The sequence below is a fragment of the Mus caroli genome, unplaced genomic scaffold (genome assembly GCF_978045245.1).
Source record: "Mus caroli unplaced genomic scaffold, Mus_caroli_1 scaffold_6, whole genome shotgun sequence".
Lineage (NCBI taxonomy): Eukaryota > Metazoa > Chordata > Mammalia > Rodentia > Muridae > Mus > Mus caroli.
In genome coordinates this window covers 134,302,195-134,324,319 of record NW_028227261.1, presented here as the reverse complement: position 1 = coordinate 134,324,319, position 22,125 = coordinate 134,302,195, and the positions used below count along the sequence as shown (strand labels likewise).

At 37.7% G+C, this 22,125-nt stretch overlaps 1 protein-coding gene and 1 pseudogene across 1 annotated transcript in view; one reads left to right on the top strand and one right to left on the bottom strand.

Moving 5' to 3' along the window:
* The window catches only part of Nkain3 (sodium/potassium transporting ATPase interacting 3), a 651,800-nt gene that overhangs the window by 77,370 nt on the left and 552,305 nt on the right, over positions 1-22,125 (bottom strand). The window lies entirely within an intron of this gene.
* LOC115031055 (U2 spliceosomal RNA) lies at positions 20,919-21,062 on the top strand (annotated as a pseudogene).

The following is a 22,125-nucleotide window of genomic DNA, read 5'->3' as shown; positions in this document are numbered from 1 at the left end:
TGAACATCATTGTGCCATGTAACTTCAACAAATGGTGTGGGAAATATGGCAGCTCTGATTGTGGACTATTGTGTGTTGTGAATTGCACACAATACTGTACACTGAAAATTTTCTGATCTTATAAACACATAATTGTTTAATTATGGAAAATAATTTAAACATTTTCTTATTTTTATTCTAAGTGAGAATGTATCAAATCAGTAGGTTTTTTAATTTTATAGTGCTAGAAAACTTGTTTTGAAAAATTATTTCTTGGGTGACTTGAGTTTAATAGTGATAAAAAAGATTATTAAATAGATTTTATTTTGCTTGTGATCAAAACAGAATTCCTAAAAATTTCTGAAATCAATATATTTTGGTCACTTCATATGTTGTATTTATGTGGAATAATATTGTCAGCATTAATGAGTATGAAATCAAAATACTTTTGATTCTGAAACATATCCTACAGTCTCTAATATTCTGACAAGATTTAATTCTTTATGTAGAAATAGGTACAGCCATCTCATTAGAATCCAAATTTGTTTTCATGTTCAATCAACACTCAATTTATATGTATACCAATTTTCTTTTTAAAACCAAATTACTTACTAGTAGTAAATATTTGCTCTTTATACCAGTGACACCTATTTACATATCAGAGTTCATGTAAAAGTTTCTTGTGAAAAATGGGTGGAGAATTGAAAGTTTTTGAGAAATCCTAGTCTAATAGATACTCATAAACTCCCTGTGGAATATTACCAAGACTATGGCTCATTCTGTGATTTTTATGGTGGGCTGATCTAGACAGGTGCAGCTTAGAATAAAGGAAAGAGCAAGGGGTTGAGATAAAAAGCTGAAATCCCTTCAGGATAGTACCAACCACATGTGTTAAAAGTCATATTCTAACAGAACAAGAACTACAGTTTTTCATCAAATTTCAGAATGCTTTGAAGCATTCATGACCTGCAACCCTTCTCTGGGATCAACCTACAAGCAAATGACAGATTTTTAAAAAGCGTATATATATATATACACACACACACACATATATACATATATATATAATATTGTATATATATTATACATATGGATTCCTTAGCTATCAGCTATTTGAAAAATTGTAATGTTATTTTTGTTGGAACACAATCCAAGAATGGAATCATGTCAGGAGAATTTTGTGTGTTTGTTTGAGAAAGCTCACAAGAGTTCTGTGACCTCAATTTGTTCTAAAACATGAAAATTTTCTTGTAATGTGTTTTTGTGCCTCTCCAAGGTCTAGCCAATAGAAATGAGTTTATTTCTGATTATTCATTACAACTGGATATATGCCTCCATGGAAAAACAGACTTTTGCCATGTGTGGCATGTCTACAATATGTGGTTTGTCCTCATGACTATATAGTTTATTCATATGCCTCATTTTAACACTCAGAGTAAAAACTGTCTGATCTCTGAATTAAGTCAGCTACTGCAGGAAACTTTAGTCTATCTCATTTATTGGCACCATTTCCCCAGGACACACTACCCCAGGACGCAGTAAATAATTTTGATAGTTTCTTATCAGTCATATGTCATTGATGATGTTTTTGAGTGATATTTTCTTGACCCACTTTTTCTTTCATAGTCCTAATGATTCTCACTGTGTAGTTAGGTTTATCCATTAATATGTTTGCAATAAATTATGAAATAGAAGGAGACATCTTTGTAATTACATTATGGTATTTTGGTAAAGAATTATACATTATGGTAAAGAATCCTGATGCACCATTCTTCTCAGTGACATGATTTCTCATTCTCCAGTAGCCACACAATGAATATGCTTTCTGTGAATTCCTAAAGAACATGGTAGAAAAGAGTGCACTTGCAAAGCAAGTCAAATTCAAGGGGTGGTTGGTGACAGAATATTGCAGAGGAACCTCAATAATAGCTGTAACTCTTTTATAGAAGCACATGGATCCTATTAGCCTTTTCCTGCTGCAAGGTGAGCTTTGCCATGGCTCTCTGTCTGTTCTGGGATGAGACATGGACAGACTCTCTGTGTTTATTTTCAGACATTTGAGCAGATATGGGCCTTTAGAAATAAAAATGCAAAGTGTTTGGAATTGGCTATCTGGCTCTGTGGCTTGGAAAGGCATTAGATCTGGCAGCAAGAGAGTGGCATAAAAAGAGCCACTAAATACATTTGTTCTTGGCTGACCCTTGCATGTTGTTGAGGATGAGCTGGTCCGTGTTGTGGCTGATGAGAGACCAGAAAGGACCACAAGTGTTTTGTGAGTTGATGCTGATGAAAGAAAATAGCTTGTTTTCTTAAGATGCTAAACTCTACAGAGACCATTCTAGAAATATCTCTATCACTGCCTTCCCTGGGGCCCAGGAAGCCTTGCTCTTGCTCCCAGGGCTTCTGCCAACAATCAGGACAAGTCACAAGATTGGGTTGTTCAGACATAATTAATATTAAATTCATAAGTACAGCCCTTAACTCTTCCTAGATCTTTGAAAATTGTTGCATGCCAATTTTATTGAGGAAGCAATTAAGAAAAGTTTTTCAAGGCTTAAATAGATTTTTACTCTTGATATTTCTATCTGGAACAGCTTGTTTTAATTTCATATCCTGTCTTCAGGACTGCCTGAGATTTGCTGATGGAAGCAATGTCGATATGACCAGGGTTGGTTTTGCTATTGGTGATTTTCATTGATACAGTTCAAGATCCCAAATATCCCCAAATTTTAAAGCTGTGAAATTAGATGTAGCAGTTAATAGTATATGTGTCTATGACATTCACCTTATCAGATATTCACTAGAAACTATGATTTTTCTCTTGAAGTTCAGTTTATAGTAGTGTGTAGCTTGTGGTGTTTTAGAGAAATATCAATTGGGTATGGAAGGAAAGAAAAAAAATGAGAGAGAGATAGACAATGATGGAGATAGATTATCAAGCAGAAAGGACTTTTGATCATCTAGTTCATTGAAAGGTACTTAATGGTTTGTAAAAGAATGACCCCCATAGGCACATATGTTTAAATACTTACTAATCAGGAAGATGCACTATTTGGGAGGGAACAGGAGGTGTGGCCTTGTTAGAGAAAGTGTGTCACTGGTTTTGAGCTTTTAGGTTTTTTTCAAAAGCCCAAGCTAGGCTTAGTGGTTCTTTTTCTTCCTGCAGCCTGCAGATCCAGATCTAGAACTCTCAGCTACCTATCTCTCTACCATCATGTCTACCTGTGTGCTGCCATGCTCCCCACCATGCTGACAGTGGGCTAAACTTTTGAAACTGAAAGCCAGCCACAATTAAAGGCTTTTCATTGTAAGTGTCATTGTGGTTAAGGTGTCTCTTCACTACAATAGAACACCTCCTAAGATAGTAGCTAATACCCTATGCTTGACAATGGAGTTATGTTGTGAATTAGAAGGTTATCGTCCAAAAGATATTGTGGATTCTTCCCATAGTGCCTGCAAATTTGACCTTATTTGGGAATAAGGTCTTTGCAGATGGTCAAATTAAAGTAGAGTCATTAGAGTGAGTTCTAACTCAATAAATATGTGTTCTTATAAAAAAAGAAACCTTTAGATACAGAGAGAGGTTAATATAAATGGAGAATATTATGTAAACATGAAGGCAGAGGTTAGGTGATGTTTTCACAAGTTAAGGGCTGTAAAAGACTGTCCACAAGTCACCAGGAGCTAGGAGAAAGGCCAAGGACAAATTTTGTTTTACAGCCCTTAGGAGGAATCAACCTGGATAGCATCCTGATGTCAGGCTGCCATTATCCAGACCTGTAATGAAATTAATTTCTGCTGCTTAAGCCACCCAATTTGTGGTATGTTGTTATAGCAACCCTAGGGAACAAAATTTCCTAGTGGAATTTTATTTTATATTTTCTAAAAGCACAAATTGTATCCATTCCTCTGTTGAGGGACATCTGGGGTCTTTCCAGCTTCTGGCTATTATAATAAATAAGGCTGCTATGAACATAGTGGAACATGTGTCCTTTTTACAAGTTGGAACATCTTCTGGGTATATACCCAGGAGAGGAATTGCTGGATTTTCTGTTAGTACTATGTCCAGTTTTCTGAAGAACCACCAGACTGATTTCCAGAGTGGTTGTACCAGCTTGCAATCCCACCAACAAAGGAGGAGTGTCCCTGAGTTTTTGATCTTAGCCTTTCTGACTGGTGTGAGGTGGAATCTCAGGGTTGTTTTGATTTGCATTTCCCTGATGATTAGATGTCCCTCAACAGAGGAATGGATACAGAAAATATGGTACATTTACACAATGGAGTACTACTCAGCAATTAAAAACAATGAATTCATGAAAGTCTTAGGCAAATGGATGCATCTGGAAGAGATTATTCTGAGTGAGGTAACCCAATCACAAAAGAACTCACATGATATGTACTTACTGATAAGTGGATATTAGCCCAGAAACTTAGAATATCCAAGTTACAATTTGCAAAACACATGAAACTCAAGAAGAAGGAAGAAGGATACTTTGTTCCTTCTTAAAATGGGGAACAAAATACCCATGCAAGGAGTTACAGAGACAAAGTTCGGAGCTAAGACAGAAGGAAAGACCATCTGGAGACTGCCCCACCCAGGGATCCATCCCATATACAACCACCAAACCCAGACACTATTGGATATGCCAGAAAGATTTTGCTTACAGGACCCTGACATAGATCTCTCTTGTGAGTCTATACCAATGCCTGCCAAATACAGAAGTTGATGCTCACAGTCAGCTATTGGATGGAACACAGTGCCTCTAATGAAGGAGCTAGAGAAAGTACCCAAGGAGCTAAAGGGGTCTGCAACCCTATAGGTGGAACAATATGAACTAACCAGTACCCCCCAGAACTGTGTCTCTAGTTGCATATGTAGCAGAGGATGGCCTAGTTGGCCATCAGTGGAAGGAGAGGCCCTTGGTATTGTGAAGATCATATGCCCCAGTACAGGGGGATGCCAAGGCCAGGAAGCAGGAGTGGGTGGGTTGGGGAGCAGGACAGAGGGGCGGTATAGGGGGCTTTGGGGATAGCATTTGAAATGTAAATGAAGAAAATATCTAATAAAAAAATTCTTTTAAAAATAGCACAAATTGTTCTGGAGTTAAAAATATATAGAAACTAGTTCTAGTCCCGTGGCCCACAAACCTTCCTTGTTCACCAGCCATCTCTCCTGATCAACTTCTATCATTTTCCTATCCTTTCCCCATTCCATAAGGCTAGTTCTATACAGTGGCTGATGTCTGAAAGGTACTATTACTATAACAAAACACTGTGACCAAAGAAACTTGGGGAGGAGAGGCTTAATTCATCTTGTAATTCCACAGCACAGTTAAACATCAAAGGAAGTCAGGACAGGAACTCAAGGACCTAGAAGCAGGAGCTGATGCAGACGCCATAGAGTTCTGCTTAACGGTTTGCTCCCCCATTGCTTGCTCAGGCTGCTTTCCTCTAGAACTCAAGACCACCAGCCCAGGGATGGTCCCACCAACCAGGGAAACAATTGAAGACTGGGACCTCATGACACATAAGAGCTAAGGAATAGCTTAGGAAACATTCAAGTTAAGAAGAATTTCATAGAATGGGAGAGGATCTTTGCCATCTGAACACCTGACCATGGATTACTATCCAGAATATTATAAAGAACTCAAAGAAAACAGTTAAGAGAACAGAATGACCTACCTAAAAAATGGGTTAGGAATCTAAGCAGAGAGTTCTCATAGCAGAAATAAAAATGGCTGAGAAATATCTTGAAAAGTGTTTATCATCCTTTACAACGAAGGGACTGCAAACTCAAATAAATTTGCGATTTTATCTCCTCCTAGGAAGAATTGCTGAGAACAACACAACACTAATATCAAATATTGTGATGTTGTGGGGGAAGCAGATCCCTTAGGAACCGTTGATAAGAGTGCAAGTTGGTGCAGTCACTCTGGAAATCCTCAAGAAACTGGATGTAAATCTGCCATGTGACCAGCTATGTCATTCCTTGTCATATGTCCGAAGAACTTTTTTACTCCATAGGCACTTGCTCAGCCATGTTCATTGCTGCTCTATTCACAATAGCTTGGGGATAAAAAGAACTTAAATGTTCTTTAGCCGAAGAAAGGATAATGAAAATGTGGTACATATTATACAAAATGGGTTCATATTCAGCTGTTAAGAAAAATGAAAAAAATTAGAAGGCAAATGGAAGAATCTAGAAAAAATTATACTAAGCTAGGTATCCTAGAGTCAGAAAGACAAATGGTATATGTTCTGTCTTATCTGTGGTTCCTAGCTCTAAATCCTCAGATGTGAATATACAGTATTGAGTAACCACAAAAACCATTACTGTATAAAGTGACCACAAAGTGTGTGTGTTTGTGTGTGTGTGTGTGGGGGGGTGCTTAAGAGGAGGATAGCAGATTACAGGTGATATGCAGTATGAAGTGGAATCATGGTTGGTATGGTATGAGGAGGAGTGAGAGAAGTCAACACATAAGAAAGAGGGATGGGGCAAATAATACCAATGTTGTTTGATACAGTCATAAGAAAATACATCATTTATATTTACCAAGATTATATATATGCACATGTGTGTATGTGTGTGTATTTTTAATACATGGAAATTATGTCACTTGGACTGATACTGTTCACCATAAGAATCATAAACTAACAAGAACCTCAGTGTCCCAAATGAAACATCCCTTTGAATGTTTGTTTAGGGTAGTCCAAGTGACTCCCTAAACAATATAGATTATCAGTTGGTTGCATAACAGAGGTTGAAGTACAGCTCTTACTGCTGAAGATACTTCACACTTTGGACACCAAACTTATATGATTCACGCTGTGTCTAATATGCAAGCTTCTTTTCTGTAGTCTACCTTCTATTGTGCCAGAAAATAATGTACAAGCTTACAGTGAAGCAAGCAATTAGTAGTCCTACCCAGCTGTAGTATCTATGAGCCACTGCAATGGCCAGCATGGGAAAGTACCCACAAAAGTGCAACAAGTGGCACTTGCATGTTGGTGGCATCTAATGACTGTGTAATTGGAATTAGGGCCCACTCAACAAGAGTAAAATTATACTTAGTTCTAGAAACCTACACAAATTGCCAGGGTTATGGGCCTTAGAAAAGAATCTACTACTGCCACTTTGCTAGACCAGCATTATACATGACTGCATTCTATATATAATTCTTATACACACAGGCGAGCATAGCTGTCACCCTTTATTAGAGAAACATCCTTTTACAGCAAATGGAAACAATCACTGAAAACACAACTAGATAAAATGCAGAGATTAAAAAACTGTGAGCATTCCAGTCCCCCTGGAGAGATCTACATCATATCTCCTGCATCTATGTCCCAGCGAACACCAGAGGAGAGGAAGCAGAATGATTAAGAGCCAGAATACAAGGATGTCAGCTGTGAAACATCTTTCCTAGAAGTGGAATCTGTAAGTCTGGAACAATGGCATTATCAGTGGTCATTCTAGCATGGAAGGGGCAAATTTCCATCCATAGGCAAAGAACTGCAGGCATCTAGTGACTGCTGGGAGAAGGAGAGTTAGCCTCTCCCAGGGATGAGCCCACTTACTCGTTATCCAGCAGAAAGTGATCAGCTCTGAAACCACATACTCACAAACATCAAAAATGGGCTAAGCAGGTTGTAGTCATATATCTGCACACACTTATACGTATATATGCACGTAACAATATTAATCAAGCATAATAGGCTATCAGTTTGAAAATGAGAGTCATGGGAGTAGCTGAGGAAAGAGAAGCAGTAAAGTGATGTAAAGAGAATTTAAAAAGCAATTTAAAAGCAAAAGAAAATCCAAAAGTGCTCAAAATGTAGAGACTGAGACTGTAGGCTTGTTATGTATTTCCAGTACCAGCTAAATCAAATGTAGCCCATATTTACAATCCCACAACTTGGTAAGTAGGGGCAGAAGGATCAGGATTTCATGGTGTTCCTAACTATACTGTGAGATCCTGGACAGCCTGGACTACTAAGACGATGTCTCACAAAAACTTAAAAATTATATAATATAGTACAATGTATAAATACACAAGTGTATAAGTGCATCATTACTTAATATGTATATGAAAATTATTGGAATAGGGAAACATAGGTCAGATCTAGTTATATGTGTGCTTTTAATACGTGATTGATTGTTCTATTGAAATGAACCAGACCTCAACTTTCAAAAATCTTGCCAAGGCAAAGTGAAATTCATAATTTTTGAAATAGGTAGCAAGCTGGTATTGTGACTGGTGCTAAAATACAGAATTTAATTGCTACCCAACCACAAAATTATGCAGCAGTCCAACACAATTATAGTCAGATAAGTAGGAGAGGCCTGTAATATTCAAATTGGCTACAAACCCTCCAAAATAGGGGCTTTTTTTGTGATTCTTACCAGTGTGTGTCCTCAGGACTCTTTGTTTGGTGTAAATTGTGGCTCCCTGTGATAATGCTACCAGCCTGGGGCCAATGGGAGGGCATTGATTTTGGATAATAACTTTATGCAACATCTGGTGCTAGTTGCACATTCAAGTATCATTACTTCTCTTCTTGGAGGACAGCATGGGCCCTTCTGTGAATTCTTTTCATTAAATTCTCCACAGGAGGCCAACACTGTCTCATCAAGAATACATGTATCCAGCCGATGATTGCTCAGACCGAGGGGTAGAGACAGGTACAGTTTTGTTTAAAAGCTCCAATAGCTTTTAGTTCTGGGCTTTCTGTTTGAAACAACACATTTTGCTTTGCTTGCTTTTGTACAGCTGAGTGTGTCGCTTGTTGAGATTAGCTGTCAGAATGATGCTGAAATCTTGCCTACTGATGACTTCTAGTGATGCAGGACTGTCTTAGTTAGGGATTCTATTTCTGTAATGAAACACCGTGACCAAAATCAAGTTGGGGAGGAAGTAGTCTATTTGGCTTACACTTTCATATCCTCATAGTCCATCATTGAAGGAAGCCAGGGCAGAAATTCAAACAGGGAGAGGACATGGAGACAGAAGCTGATGCAGAGGACACAGAGGAGTACTGCTTACTGACTTGCTCCTAATGGCTTTCTCAGCCTGCTTTCTTATAGAAGCCAATATCACCAGCCCAGTGGAGGTCCCATGCACAATGGACTGAGCCCTCAGTAATTATGAAAATGCCCCAGAGGCTTGCCTATAGCTCAAACTTATGGGAACATTTTCTCAATTGAGGTTCTCTTCTTGTAACTATAGCTTGTGTCAAGTTGATATGAAAATATCCAGTACAAAGGCAAAAGATAAACCCTCAAGAATCCTAAAGCTGTGTGGTACCACATAACACCCAGGAGTGGATATTTCTGTGATGTTCACAATCATTACTAGACCTAAAACTTGCATCAGCATTGACTAGATGTTGTGCTTGTTTGCTGTATTAGGTTCATGGTAGTGCAATCCAGGTCAAGATGTTACTTGTTCTGGATGTGTATGATCTTGAATCTTTCAGTAGGTGGATAAGATAAGCTGTTAAATAATGGTCAGTCTCTTTTTTAAAAAATGAGTTCTTTTATATGTGTGATTGTTTGCCTGAATATACCACTTGTATGCAGTGCCCTCATAGGCTAGAAGGCATCATAACTTCCAGAACTGGATTGACAGTCAGTTTGGAACCACCATGTGGATGCTGAGCACTGAGCCTGAGTCTTCTGGAAGAGCAACCAGTGCTCTTAACCACCAAGCTCTTTTCTCCAGCGCCATATTGTCAGTGTCTTATTGTGCCTAGAAAATTCCAATAGAATGAAGTTTTCAACCTGCTTCCATGTTCCATGGTAGTCCTTGTGGCAGACTCTATCATATCAAATACCACATATTCCTTATGACCCTAAAGTCCTGGACATTTTTATATACTCAGCTGTGTGGAAAGTTGTGATCAATCCATAGACCAGTTCGTCATGCCATGCGTGGAAAGGTGATTTGCCTTAACTAGCTTTAGCTTTTAGCACTAAGAACCATGCCTTTCTTTCTTCTCTGAAATCAGACCAGCCTGCTGGTCCAGTTCTACCAAGCTGTTTCCCCACAGAGGAAAGCTGCTGTTAGTGGATGTACCTAGACTCATGTATCTGGTACTCATGTATATGGATTAGAGGTGCTGACTTTTGAGTGTAAATTATGTGCAAGACAAAGAACATAACTTATACAACTGTTTCCAGTCACTACTTGCAACCTAATTCAGACATTAGGGTTCAGGCCATGACACACTGGAAGAGAGGAAATCTTCTTTTGGCACCATGTCCCAGACTACTGACCTTATATATACAGGCAAGAAAATGTGAGCAAGTATTACTCTGACTATTCAAATATCACCAGGGGCTTAGAAATACCATGTTTAACAGAAAAAATATCAGAACAAGCTCTTTGCAGTGAATTAATCTCTCTTCACATCGTTAGGTAGGGACAGTCTCATACAATGGCTTTGGGACTTGTTTTTTTCATGACCCATTATTGTAAGTTATTTGTGTGTTTAAAATAGAAACAAAGGAGGGAAGGCAAGCTAGCACTGGTGGGTTCTGAAACTTTGTGTACACAATGTCATTAATCTTCTCAACAGACCCAAGGGGTGAATGGCATACTTTCCTATTACAGGAGAGAAAGGTAAAGTTTGTTTTGTGGACTTTGTCCAAGGTCACAAGGAAGGGCAGGAATGAAATTCTATTAGGTTTGCCCACATGCTCTTCTCACTCCTATGATACCTAGCATACTGCATGCCTTGCTGAAAAGAAACCACTCCTGCCATAGCACATATTTTGCCTTTATGCTGTTTTTGTGTGTACATATATGTTTGTGTGTTTAAATGTGCCTATAGGTATACTAGGGTGTGTGGGTATATGTGAATTTATGTGTGTGTGTGTGTCTAGAACAAAGGTCAAACACTGAAACAGAATGATCTAATATCTTCCTTGATTGCTCTCAACAGTAGTTTTTGAGACAAGGTCTTTCACTGAACTGAGAGCTTCCTGATTCAGCTCGATTGGCTGACAAGCAAGCTCATGGATCTGCTTGTCTGCACCTCCCCAGTGCTGGATGTGTAAGCACTTGCTATTATACTCTGCTTTCTTCTCACTTTAGGCTCTCATGTTTGAGTGGCTTGTGTGTTAGGCATTTTACTGGCTGAGTGACCTCTCAGTGCCCATCCCCCAACATTCTCAAATAGCATATCATTATTTTTTCTGGTTCCTACTTCATAGTCAACTATTGAGAACAAGCAAAAGAAACTTATTTTAAGTACTACTATTTCATTTTCAGACTCCATTTAATCATAGGGAGAAACTAAGCTCAATGTCTCAGGCCTGGCGATGTTGGGGACTGTCCTATAGCTGAATAGCTTCTGTTGTGAACAGTTGTTCAGTCTTAACATCTCAAGGACATTTTTTTTTTTTTTGGTTTTTTGAGACAGGGTTTCTCTGTATAGCCCTGGATGTCCTGGAACTCACTCCGTAGACCAGGCTGGCCTTGAACTCAGAAATCCACCTGCCTCTGCCTCCCGAGTGCTGGGACTAAAGGCGTGCGCCACCACGCCCGGCTCAAGGACAACTTTTAAGGAGACAGTTCAGTTGTTTGAGCCCAGTCATCTAAAGAACAATGTTTCCATCTTGATGGTAGGGTCAAAGAAGTTTATACTTCCAGTCCTAGGAATGAACACATATCCCACTTCTCTTAATGTTTTCTTAACTGCCTGTTAACTAATAAAGAATATAGAAATTGCTGTTATCTAAAGCAAGATGTATAAGTTATAAAACATAACTAATTGTCTGTTATGCCCCAATTAACTACACATAGTTGACCTGATCTTTTGTTCTTGTATCATTCTGAGCTCTGGACCTAATTCCGGAGAACAAATGAAGGACCTTGAATCCAGGTGTGCTGAATATGGACCTGTCACCAATGGGTACTCCCTGGCTTAACCCATATCAAAATAAGATTGGATAATAGTGCAGCTCCTCCTCCAGTTGCTTTGTGTTCCTATCCTTTAAAAACATTGTATGATTTCTCTTCCAGGACATGGCTCAGATCTGGAACTGGACTCCTCCATGAGCACTCAGAAAATAAAGCTTTCATTTTTAAGCTTCCATATCTGAAGTGAGTTTTTCTCGGCTTCCACCCCAACCACAACAAATGTTACAACAGAGTGATAAAGTACTTTTTGACCCAACTTATCCACTTATCTATGCTTAAAGGCTGACAGTGGTAATAATTCTGACATTTCTGAAGTCACTTCTCCTCCTTCCAACAATGATACACAGTCCAGCTCCACATTTCAAAGTGAAAAAGCAAAATGGCAAGAAATCCCAAAGGCAAAAGTGATTCTTTCAGACAGAGCACCAAGGGAGCAGAGCTATTAAAATTCCCTTCTCCCTGCCTTTCTATTTACCAGCCTGTGTCCTCTTTATGCTATTGACATCAGCACCATCACAAACAAATATATCCCAGCACTGCATATGACACAGACACTGAAGCTATAGCTGTGGCTCTACCTACAGGAGATGGCAGATCATCTATTCCATACTGCAAATGGAGTAGATAGGAAAACGCCTCCCTAGGATTTGTGTATGAAGCAAGGACAAGCAGATGAAGGTTCTCTATTATGAAAACAACTGAAGCTTTTGCATACTTAATTGATTTGGGGTAAGTGAGACTATCTCTCTTTTCATTTGAAGGAAAATTATAGCATAAAGTAACTGGGAAAAGAAAACATTACTTAACAAGGAACTGAGCTAGGCTAGTTTATAACCTAGCACATATAAGGCTCTGCAATTAAACTAGAGCTCAAAACAGAGTGAACAGAAGTTCCTCCCAGCAGAGTGAAAGGTAGCAAGGCAAGTATACATTCTTTATGTATTTGTCTTTATCACAGCTCATGTTGAAGCATAGCAAAGCTAGACACAGGTATTAAAACATAGCATGATGCTGGCTTTAAACATAAACCATCTTATCATTTATAAAAACAGGAAAGCTCAAGCACTGGTTGCACTTCTGTTTGATAAATCTTGCCCTTGCCATCAAGTCATTGATTTCTAAGAACATTTATTCCTCAGATCTCTTCTACTCTATGCTTCTCTGTTACACATTCATCTCTTCTGGGTGGAAAGTGCATGGCTTTCCCCTCTGCCCTTCACATGCCACGACTGTGCTTTTGATCTTTGTTCTTCAATCTTCCCTGGTAGCTGCAAGATCATGGATGGACTTTTAAAAACTCAAGTTCTGAGGAGGACGTTTCTGCCTTGCGGGTAACTGTCAAATCTGTGAAATTTGACATTCTGAATCTATCCTCTATTTTCTCATGTGATTGAAGGCCCCAACGTGGAGCTAAGAATTAAAAAACTCAGGAACATTTTATTGAATAATAAAATAAAATACAGAAATAAGTGCTAATGATATACTCAGAAAAAATATATATTTACTCTGGCAACATAAAGATCTGAACTAAATCTGTCTCGTCCATTTCTTTCATAACACATTATCCAATCCTTGCTTATAATGCCAGTCTACTTCTGTTCCCATCCTGTCTGCCAAGATATCGACTTAGTCAGAAGTCAAAGTCTTACTTTGAATGTCTAACACTTCATTTTTCTCTGATTTTATTTCACATCAACTGGCATAACTGGGATAAGACACAGTTAATGATAGAAATGCTACATCAGTCACTTACATATTTTCCACCCGGATCTGATCCAATTTTCTTTCTTCATATTGGGTATTGTATCTACTCCCACCTGGGCCACTATTTCTACTGTATAGACTTCTTTCAGCTCCAGGAGACAGTGGGAATAAGAGTATTAAAGAAGCTCTGGGATCCGATTTTGTTTTTTTGGGTTTTTTTTGTCAAAGTTCTCATTTGGGAAAGCAAAAAGAAGGTGTAAAAGCAGGGAATTATATTTATATAAAGCAAGAGGTAAATTCTGTTAGATCCAATATTGCTTTATTTGTTGGTTAATGAGAGAGTCCATAGCTCTGTATGAAGTAGATATGTAAAACATATGACTAACATCAGACCAAGAAAACTGAACATACGTAGGCATGTTAAAAACAACCTCAACTTGAACATTTGTCTTCGTCTTAACATTAAAGGGTCCAGGACATGGTGAATTATCTTTAATTTCTACTTTTATCCAAATATGATATTGGCCTAGAAATGGGTTTCTTATGACTTATGATTATACATAATATAATTAGTAGGAAAATTTTGTTTGAACTTCTTTTAAAATGTGGAACATGAAGGCAGGTCACCCTGAAGGGCAGAGACACTGGATGAATCTTCTCAAAAGTGTTTCCTTTCTGATGAGTGGTGCTATGACTCAGGAAGTGTGAGCCATTGCCAAGGCTCAGGGCTTCTGTCCTGTCATAATCCTGGTAGTGATCACCACCCACAAGACAGAGAATGGGGTGACCATTGGGTACAATCACCAAAATGAGACCAGCAACTTTGACAGAAAATTCTTTCTCATTTTTGTCTTTTGTTCTAAGGTTCTTTCTTTTTTTCTTTTTCTTTTTTTTTTTTTTTTTTACTAGACTTCAGTGAAATCACATTCAATTCTAATTCATCCTCAGTTGTGTTTATTACTACTAATATAGTGCAGGTAAGGTGTTATCACTATGACCCAGCTATGAATTAAGTAAAAGAATTAAATTAAATAAAACATCTTGTGATTGCAGTGGAGTTAAAACAAAACCTTTGAATTCAGTAAGAAAGCAAAAACAAACAAAAAAACCATTTTTTAAAAACTTGACTTTGCATTTTGCTGTAAGAACTAACATAAGATTGAAGTAGCAATGATAGCAGTTTATTTGACATTTTATGACAGGAATATCCAATCCTCGTCTTCAGAGACAGAGAGTGTTTTTTCAGTGGACATGGGCACAGATGGCTAATGAGGAGTTGCTTTTCTTTGCAGATGCTCTCATTTTCTACTCAGTAAAATGTTTAATGACCTGGAGACTTCCTCGACTATGCTGTCCATAAATCACAGGATCACCATGTTTAACAGTCAAGGTAGAAATGCAAACAAATGGGGATGCACAAAAATCTTTATGGCCAAAGAGGTCCTCTTCTCTCAGACAGACAGATCTATGTATTTGGGGCCTTTCGGGTTATGGTTCATATCATGTCCTGGCTGATCTTGCTACTATGGTACTTATTTGGCATGCAAATACTCTTTCATCAATAAAGCTGTCAAGACACTTAGGCACAGGGGAAATTTTTGTGAATAGGACACTAAAATCATTCTATAACAGTGGATCTGTGCCTGTACAGTCTAGGTCCCTATCATTAATAAGCCACTCTTCCAGCTTTCCCACTCCAGTGGTGCGATTTCTTTTGCGCAGCCAAGAGATGTTATAAATTGGTATAAATATCAGCAAAGAAGAGGATCAAGCCATGCTACAGTGCAGCGTATGCTTGGCAGGATTTTGTACAGCTGCTGCAGAGCTTTCACCTTCTAGGCAAGAAAACCAAGACACATGAAAAAGCAGTCTGCTTAAAGTTATTGTAGCAAGTCATCAAAACTTAGTCACCTGATGAAACCTATGGTTGCAGGACCTCGCGAAATCAGTCTTATATCAACCGGGAACATTATATATATGTCTGAGTATATATGGGAGGCATGAAGAAGACCACTTTAATCTCAAAATCTCTGGCAAAAACATAGAAGCACATAGCAAGCATACATGCTACTGTCCCCCACTACTGTGTTGATGGACTACTGTCCATAATGGCTGATGTGATAGCTCAGTTTCAAATGCTCTCAGTGATGTCTCCAGTACGAACCTTTATAACTTTGCACCTTTCCTTTTGATAGGCTGAGCTAATAATGTAAACAATTCTTGATTGGTGTATAGCCATTGTCCATGGTGCTAGGTTTCAAAAACAGAGTTTCTTTCAAGAATATCATATGTTTGATCATGTTTGCTGCCTCTCCCCATCCCTCTCTCTGACATCTCTCCTGATATTTTCCTTGATTCTTTTTCACAGCTTATACTTTTGGGTCATACGTACACTTAAATAGGTTTATGTTCTATAAAATATATAGGGATCACATGATATAAAATGTGGTATTTGTCATTATGAGGTTGGCTTATTTTGCTTAATATGATGATTTCAGTTACAAGAATTTTTTAGCAAATGGCTGTGTCATCCTCTTTATGGCACAAATTTTAACATAGCAATAGGAGCTGAAAATACTACTAATATAATGAGAGGGAAGGAGCCCAGGAGTGTCTGCCTTGTTTAGAACTAGGGCATTTACTTGTAGGATGGTTTGCATCCTAGAGGGTCAGTAAGCACTGGGACAGCAAAGAGGCATCTGATCTTCCCAGGCAGCCATCTCTTCTTTAACTCTCCATGGAAATATTCGTATGCACACAAAATTGAGTGAAGATTTCTTTCTTCTTTCGTGATTTGTCTTATTTCCTTGATTATTCTCCATCACTTTTAAGATTTAAATAATTCAACTGCCCCTCAAAGGTAGACTCATATTGAGAAACTAAATTTTTCAAAAGTTCTTAAGAAGCCTGATGGATATAACTATGTAAATGACATATGCATTGTATTCCCTTTATGTAGTTAGCAATGGGAATATACCTCTCTGGGAATCTCTGCTTTTTATGATAAGCCATCACTGAAGGATGGTGCAGGACCCAGCAGGGATGGGATTAGTTGAAATGCCCAAGAAAGGGGAGGGAGAACCTGTAGAGACCATAGCCAGAGGTTATGCAAAGCCCCCAGTTGGGGGATGGGGATACCCACTCATCTACAAATTTTTTCCCAGAATTGTTCCTAACTAAAAGAAATACAGGGACAAAGTATGGAGCACAGACTGAAGGAAAGGCCATCCAGAGACTGTCCCACCTGGGGATCTATCTCATATACAGACACCAAGCTGAGACACTATTGCAGATGCCAAGAAATGCTTGCTGACAGGAGCCTGGTATAACTGTCTCCTGAGAGGCACTTCCAGAGCGTGACAAACACAGATACAGATGCTCTCAGACAACCAGTGGACTGAACATAGGCACCCCAATGGAAGAATTAGGCCAAGGACTGAAGAAGCTGAAGGGGTTTGCAACCCCATAGGAAGAACATCTTGTGATCAACCAACCAGACACCCCCTGACCCTGAGCTCACAGGGACTAAATCACCAACCAAAGAGTACACATGGAGGAACCCATCGCTCCAGCTGCTTATGTAGCAGAGGATTTCCTAATCTGGCCTCAATGGAAGGGGAGGCCCTTGGTCTTGTGAAGGTTCAATGCCCCAGTGTAGGGGAATGCCAGGGCAGTGAGGTGAGAGTGAGTGGATAGATGGGTGGTGAGCACCCTTATAGAAGCAGGGGGAGAGGAGGTGGGGTAGGGGGTTTGCAGAAGGGAAATCAGGAAAGGGGGTAACATTTGAAATATAAATAAATGAAATATCCAATAGAAAGGCCATTCACTAAAATATTATTGTATGTTCATTAAGATCAAGGCTACGGGAAGATGTATTTATATATGAATATGTGATTGTGAAAGCTACATTCACAACATCCTCAACCTAGGTTTTTCTCTAGACAGGAAATATTTAAATTAATCTGTGATTTGTTAGTTTGTAGTCCTTTTCTTAGTTTACACATATGACTAATACAAGATCATGATCATCTCTAATATATGTATATATTTATTTATAATTTTAAGAAGCACCACCATTTAAATGGCGCCACTATTTAAGATGTGGATATATTATTTTTCTTTAATTTATAAAGGATATTTTCCAACATTGAAATTTATTTGACAAAGAAATGCACAAATATTCTTCCCATATTTGACTATGTGTTATTATAAATGTATATATGAAAACTATGAGCACTGAAATCAAAATAGCCTATCTGACTTTATGTATTTAATTTGACCAATAAAAGAGCACTGAGATTATGTAAAAATAACAAAGGTGGCACTGCTAAAAGAGAAAGATATACTTTCTAAGCTACTAGAAAAAGGAGAGAATAAGATTGAAATGATATGATATAGAACAGCATCACTACAAGATCAATCTGGGTATGGTAGGAATGTGGCAGTGCCTATGTTAGCAGGGAATAAAAGAATAGCAAATATATCTACATTGTGTGCTGTTTAGACGTGGAGTCAAATTACAATAATCCTTATTATTGGAGAAGAGTCCATTGTCTATTAAAAATTCTTCCCTCTTTGTGCAAAGTTATCCAAGTTAATAAAAATCATTTTCCAGTATTAAAATTCCAAACAATCCTGGTAATTCCCAGAGTAATAATATCCTTTTCAGGTTCTTCATGAAGGACTTTATACATGTCCACAGTTTTCTTGGATAATTAGAAACTGGGTTTTCAAATGCTAACAAGTTTTCCTTTGTTCATGATCTCTGGCTACTGCATTCACATTAAAATACACAAGCAAGGCTGTTTCTAGCTTTGATACCTAATAATGGCCCCTTACATATGCAAAGTACATCAACATACATGGTCAGCCACTCCTTGCCAGCCAATGCTTTCATCTCTGTCATAAGGTTGAAATTTCTCCAGGTTGAGTCTACACAGATACTTGGAGGCCATATAACACTTACAGATCAACTATGACAATTAATGGATAACTTTCAAATTATCCTATCTATACAATTTTAATTTGTTGTTTCTTTCATTACTAAAGGTCTACTAAATCAGCAAGTTGCTAAGTGTCATAGCTGTCTTTCTCATGGAACACTTTGAATAATTTGTCAGTGTGTCATGTGTGTGTGTTGTGAAAATTATTTAACTATTTCTACCCTATGCTCTTCTGAGAAGATTGTAGAAAGTCAATAAAATTATCCTCATCTGATCATCAGTGCTAGGATGTACCCTGCACACAATAGACACTGAAAACCACAAATTGAACAACTAAACAAATTTCCACTAAGTTTGAGCATGTCCAGAAACCAAACCCAGGCATTAAATAGCTTCCATGACTACATTTCTGTAGGGACAGTGGCATGTAGGATTGTGATTAGGTAAGACAAATAGTCTTTGTATATTCATATTATTTAAGTATGAGGGACAATGTAAATTGTCTTAGAGTCATTTATTTTATGTTGATCTCCAATCATTCTGGGTTTTGAAAACTTGTGTGAAGTCATGGAAAGCAAAGAGAGTTACGTAATGCAAACCAAAATGTCACTGTCTGAATAGCAACACATTCTGGTACTATGACATAGGCCATGGATGTTATATTCATTTGCAAAATAAAATCTCTTTAAGATAAGATTAAAGTTTTACTGGAATCCTAAAGCATCCCCCCAAAAAAATTCAATAATTTGACTGACAGCAGTTGTAGGATTATCTCCTTTTGTCTTTGCACCGCTGAATATCCACTTACTAATTATCAGTTGTGACTATTATTAAATCATTTATTACTGATTTGAAAGGATTATAAAGTAATGTTTAAATGGAGAGTGTTACTTTTGTAAGCTCATGACAAAGCATAGAATCAATTGAGTGTAAGCATTTGAAATAAGCTTACTGTTATGAAGTATGTGAAAAAAAGATAGCATTCATTAAAAATAAATACCAGTTCATTATCCACAATGTCATTTACAAGATCCAAATACTGTGACGATCTTGCTAGTGGTTTCATAGGAAACAAATAGTAGAGTCTTAAAGGAATTTAACCAGAAAAACAAACAAACAACCAAACTGTTTTTAATTTTTACCAAAAGTGGACTTATCATTGATGACACTTACCAATTTTAGTAATGAACATGTCCATCAAATTTTCATTCTATAGGCAAGCTAGGTTAAAGTTTATTAAAAGGTTAAGGTGTTACTTTTCATACTAAAGCTAATATTAACTTTACGAACATTCTAATGGCTAAGTTAGTTCCTGTATTGACTTCCAGTTCTGAGTTGTAGAAATCTTGATGCTATTTTATATTAGGGTTGTATTTAATATGGAAATAACTTCATTTCCATAGACCTTGAGGTCAAGTCAGAGAAATAGAAAGAGAGAGGGAGAGGGAGATGGTGGATTTTGATGGTGAATTTGCTTAGATTAGTAAATACCTATGAGGTTAGCAAAGTATACCTCTGGGAAAGTCTGGCAAGGCATTTCCAGGGACAGATTTAAAGCTTTCTAACCTTTTCAATAGAGTAGTCTTTAAATGACTCGTAATATAATCACATTATTGAGAGGTATGGAATGCAGGAAAACCAAAGCTAGTGGCAAGAGGTCACTGGGAGCATATCCTTGGGTGTGTATGTCCTCATGTTCCATTCCTGTATCCTTCTCTCTGATTCCTGTTTGCCAAAGAAGGATAAGACAGTCTCCAATACTCATGTTTGAAGCCATGATGTCCTTACCCAAATACATGGGCTAAGCAGCCACAGGTAACACTATCTGAAACTTTGAGTTAAAGGTAAACCCTTTTGGTGACATATCTGAAGTATCCTATCATAGCAGTGAGATGGATAACAGGACAGAAGGATTTCAGGAAATTTAAAAAGGTTAAATCCTTGTCTTATATAAAGACCTATACTGCTTGATTACATTTACTTTTACTATTCAATTTTGTCACTAGTACTGTTTCAGCCACCTTTAAATAACTATTATAACTCACGTGGACTGCAAGCGGCTCATCAAATACAGGGGAATACTCTAGACTCATTAATTTCTAAGTGGGAAAGATAACTAAATATGAGTATTAAATTTTACTCGATAGTCACAAAAGATCAGTTAACTAATGAAACTGTATCATATGACTTACTAAAACCACATTTATGTGAAATAAAAGACAAAGGCACTACTTATTTTTGAAGGCATAACTTGAAGATTTCTATGCTCTGAAATGAATCTTAGATTCTTTTTCTTTCTGCATTTTCATGACAACTTTCATCACCTTAAGTTTCAAATATATAGTTACTCTGGAAATCTGTTTTCATCACTTCTCGGCCTTTTGGCTAAGATCAAGTGTAGAAATCTGTTTTCTTTGAAGGATGCTTTTGCTTCTAGTAATTGGAACATGAGAACTATTCCTTGAGTTTCCTTTTGTCTTCCTTAATTTCAAAGTCAATCTGAAGCAATTTGTATCCCCCAATTTGTATCCCCTTGATCTCCTTTTGTTTTCTAATTGCTCTGGCAAGGACTTTGAGCATTATATTGAATAATAGGGAGAAAGTGGGCAGCCTTGTCTAGTTCCTGATTTTAGTGGGACTGCTTCCAGCTTCTCTCCATTTAGTTTGATGTTGGCTACTGTTTTGCTGTATATTGCTTTTATTATGTTTAGGCATGGGCCTTGAATTCCTGATCTTTCCAAGACTTTTATCATGAATGGGTGTTGGATTTGGTAAATGCTTTCTCAGCATATGAGGAGATGATCATGTGGTTTTTGTCTTTGAGTTTCTTTATATAGTAGATTACGTTGATGGATTTCCATATATTAAACCATCCCTGCATCTCTGGAATGAAGCCTACTTGATCATGATGGATGATCATTTTGATGTGTTCTTGGATTCAGTTAGTGAGTATTTTATTGAGTATTTTTGCATCAATATTCATAAGGGAAAATGGTCTGAAGTTCTCTTTCTTTGTTGGTTCTTATGTGGTTTAGGTATGAAAGTAATTGTGGCTTCATAGAATGAATTGGGTAGAGGACTTTCTGTTTCTATTTTGTGGAGTAGTTTGAGGAGAATTGGAATTAGGTCTTCTTTGAAGGTCTGATAGAACTCTGCTGTAAACCCATCTGGTCTTGGGTTTTTTTAGGTTGGGAGAATATTAATGACTGCTTCTATTTCTTTAGGGGAAATGGGACTGTTTAGATCGTTAATCTGATTCTGATTTAACTTTGGTACCTGGTATCTGTCTAGGAAATTGTCCATTTCATCCAGGTTTTCCAGTTTTGTTGAGTATAGCCTTTTGTAGTGGGATTTGATGATGCTTTGGATTTCCTCAGGTTCTGTTGTTATGTCTCCCTTTTTATTTCTGATTTTGTTAACTAGGATATTGTTCCTGTGCCCTCTAGTTAGTCTGGCTAAGGGTTTATCTATCTTGTTGATTTTCTCAAAGAACCAACTCCTCTTTTGGTTGATTATTTGAATAGGTCTTTTGTTTGTTTGTTTGTTTGTTTGTTTTTGGTTTTTTTTGTTTC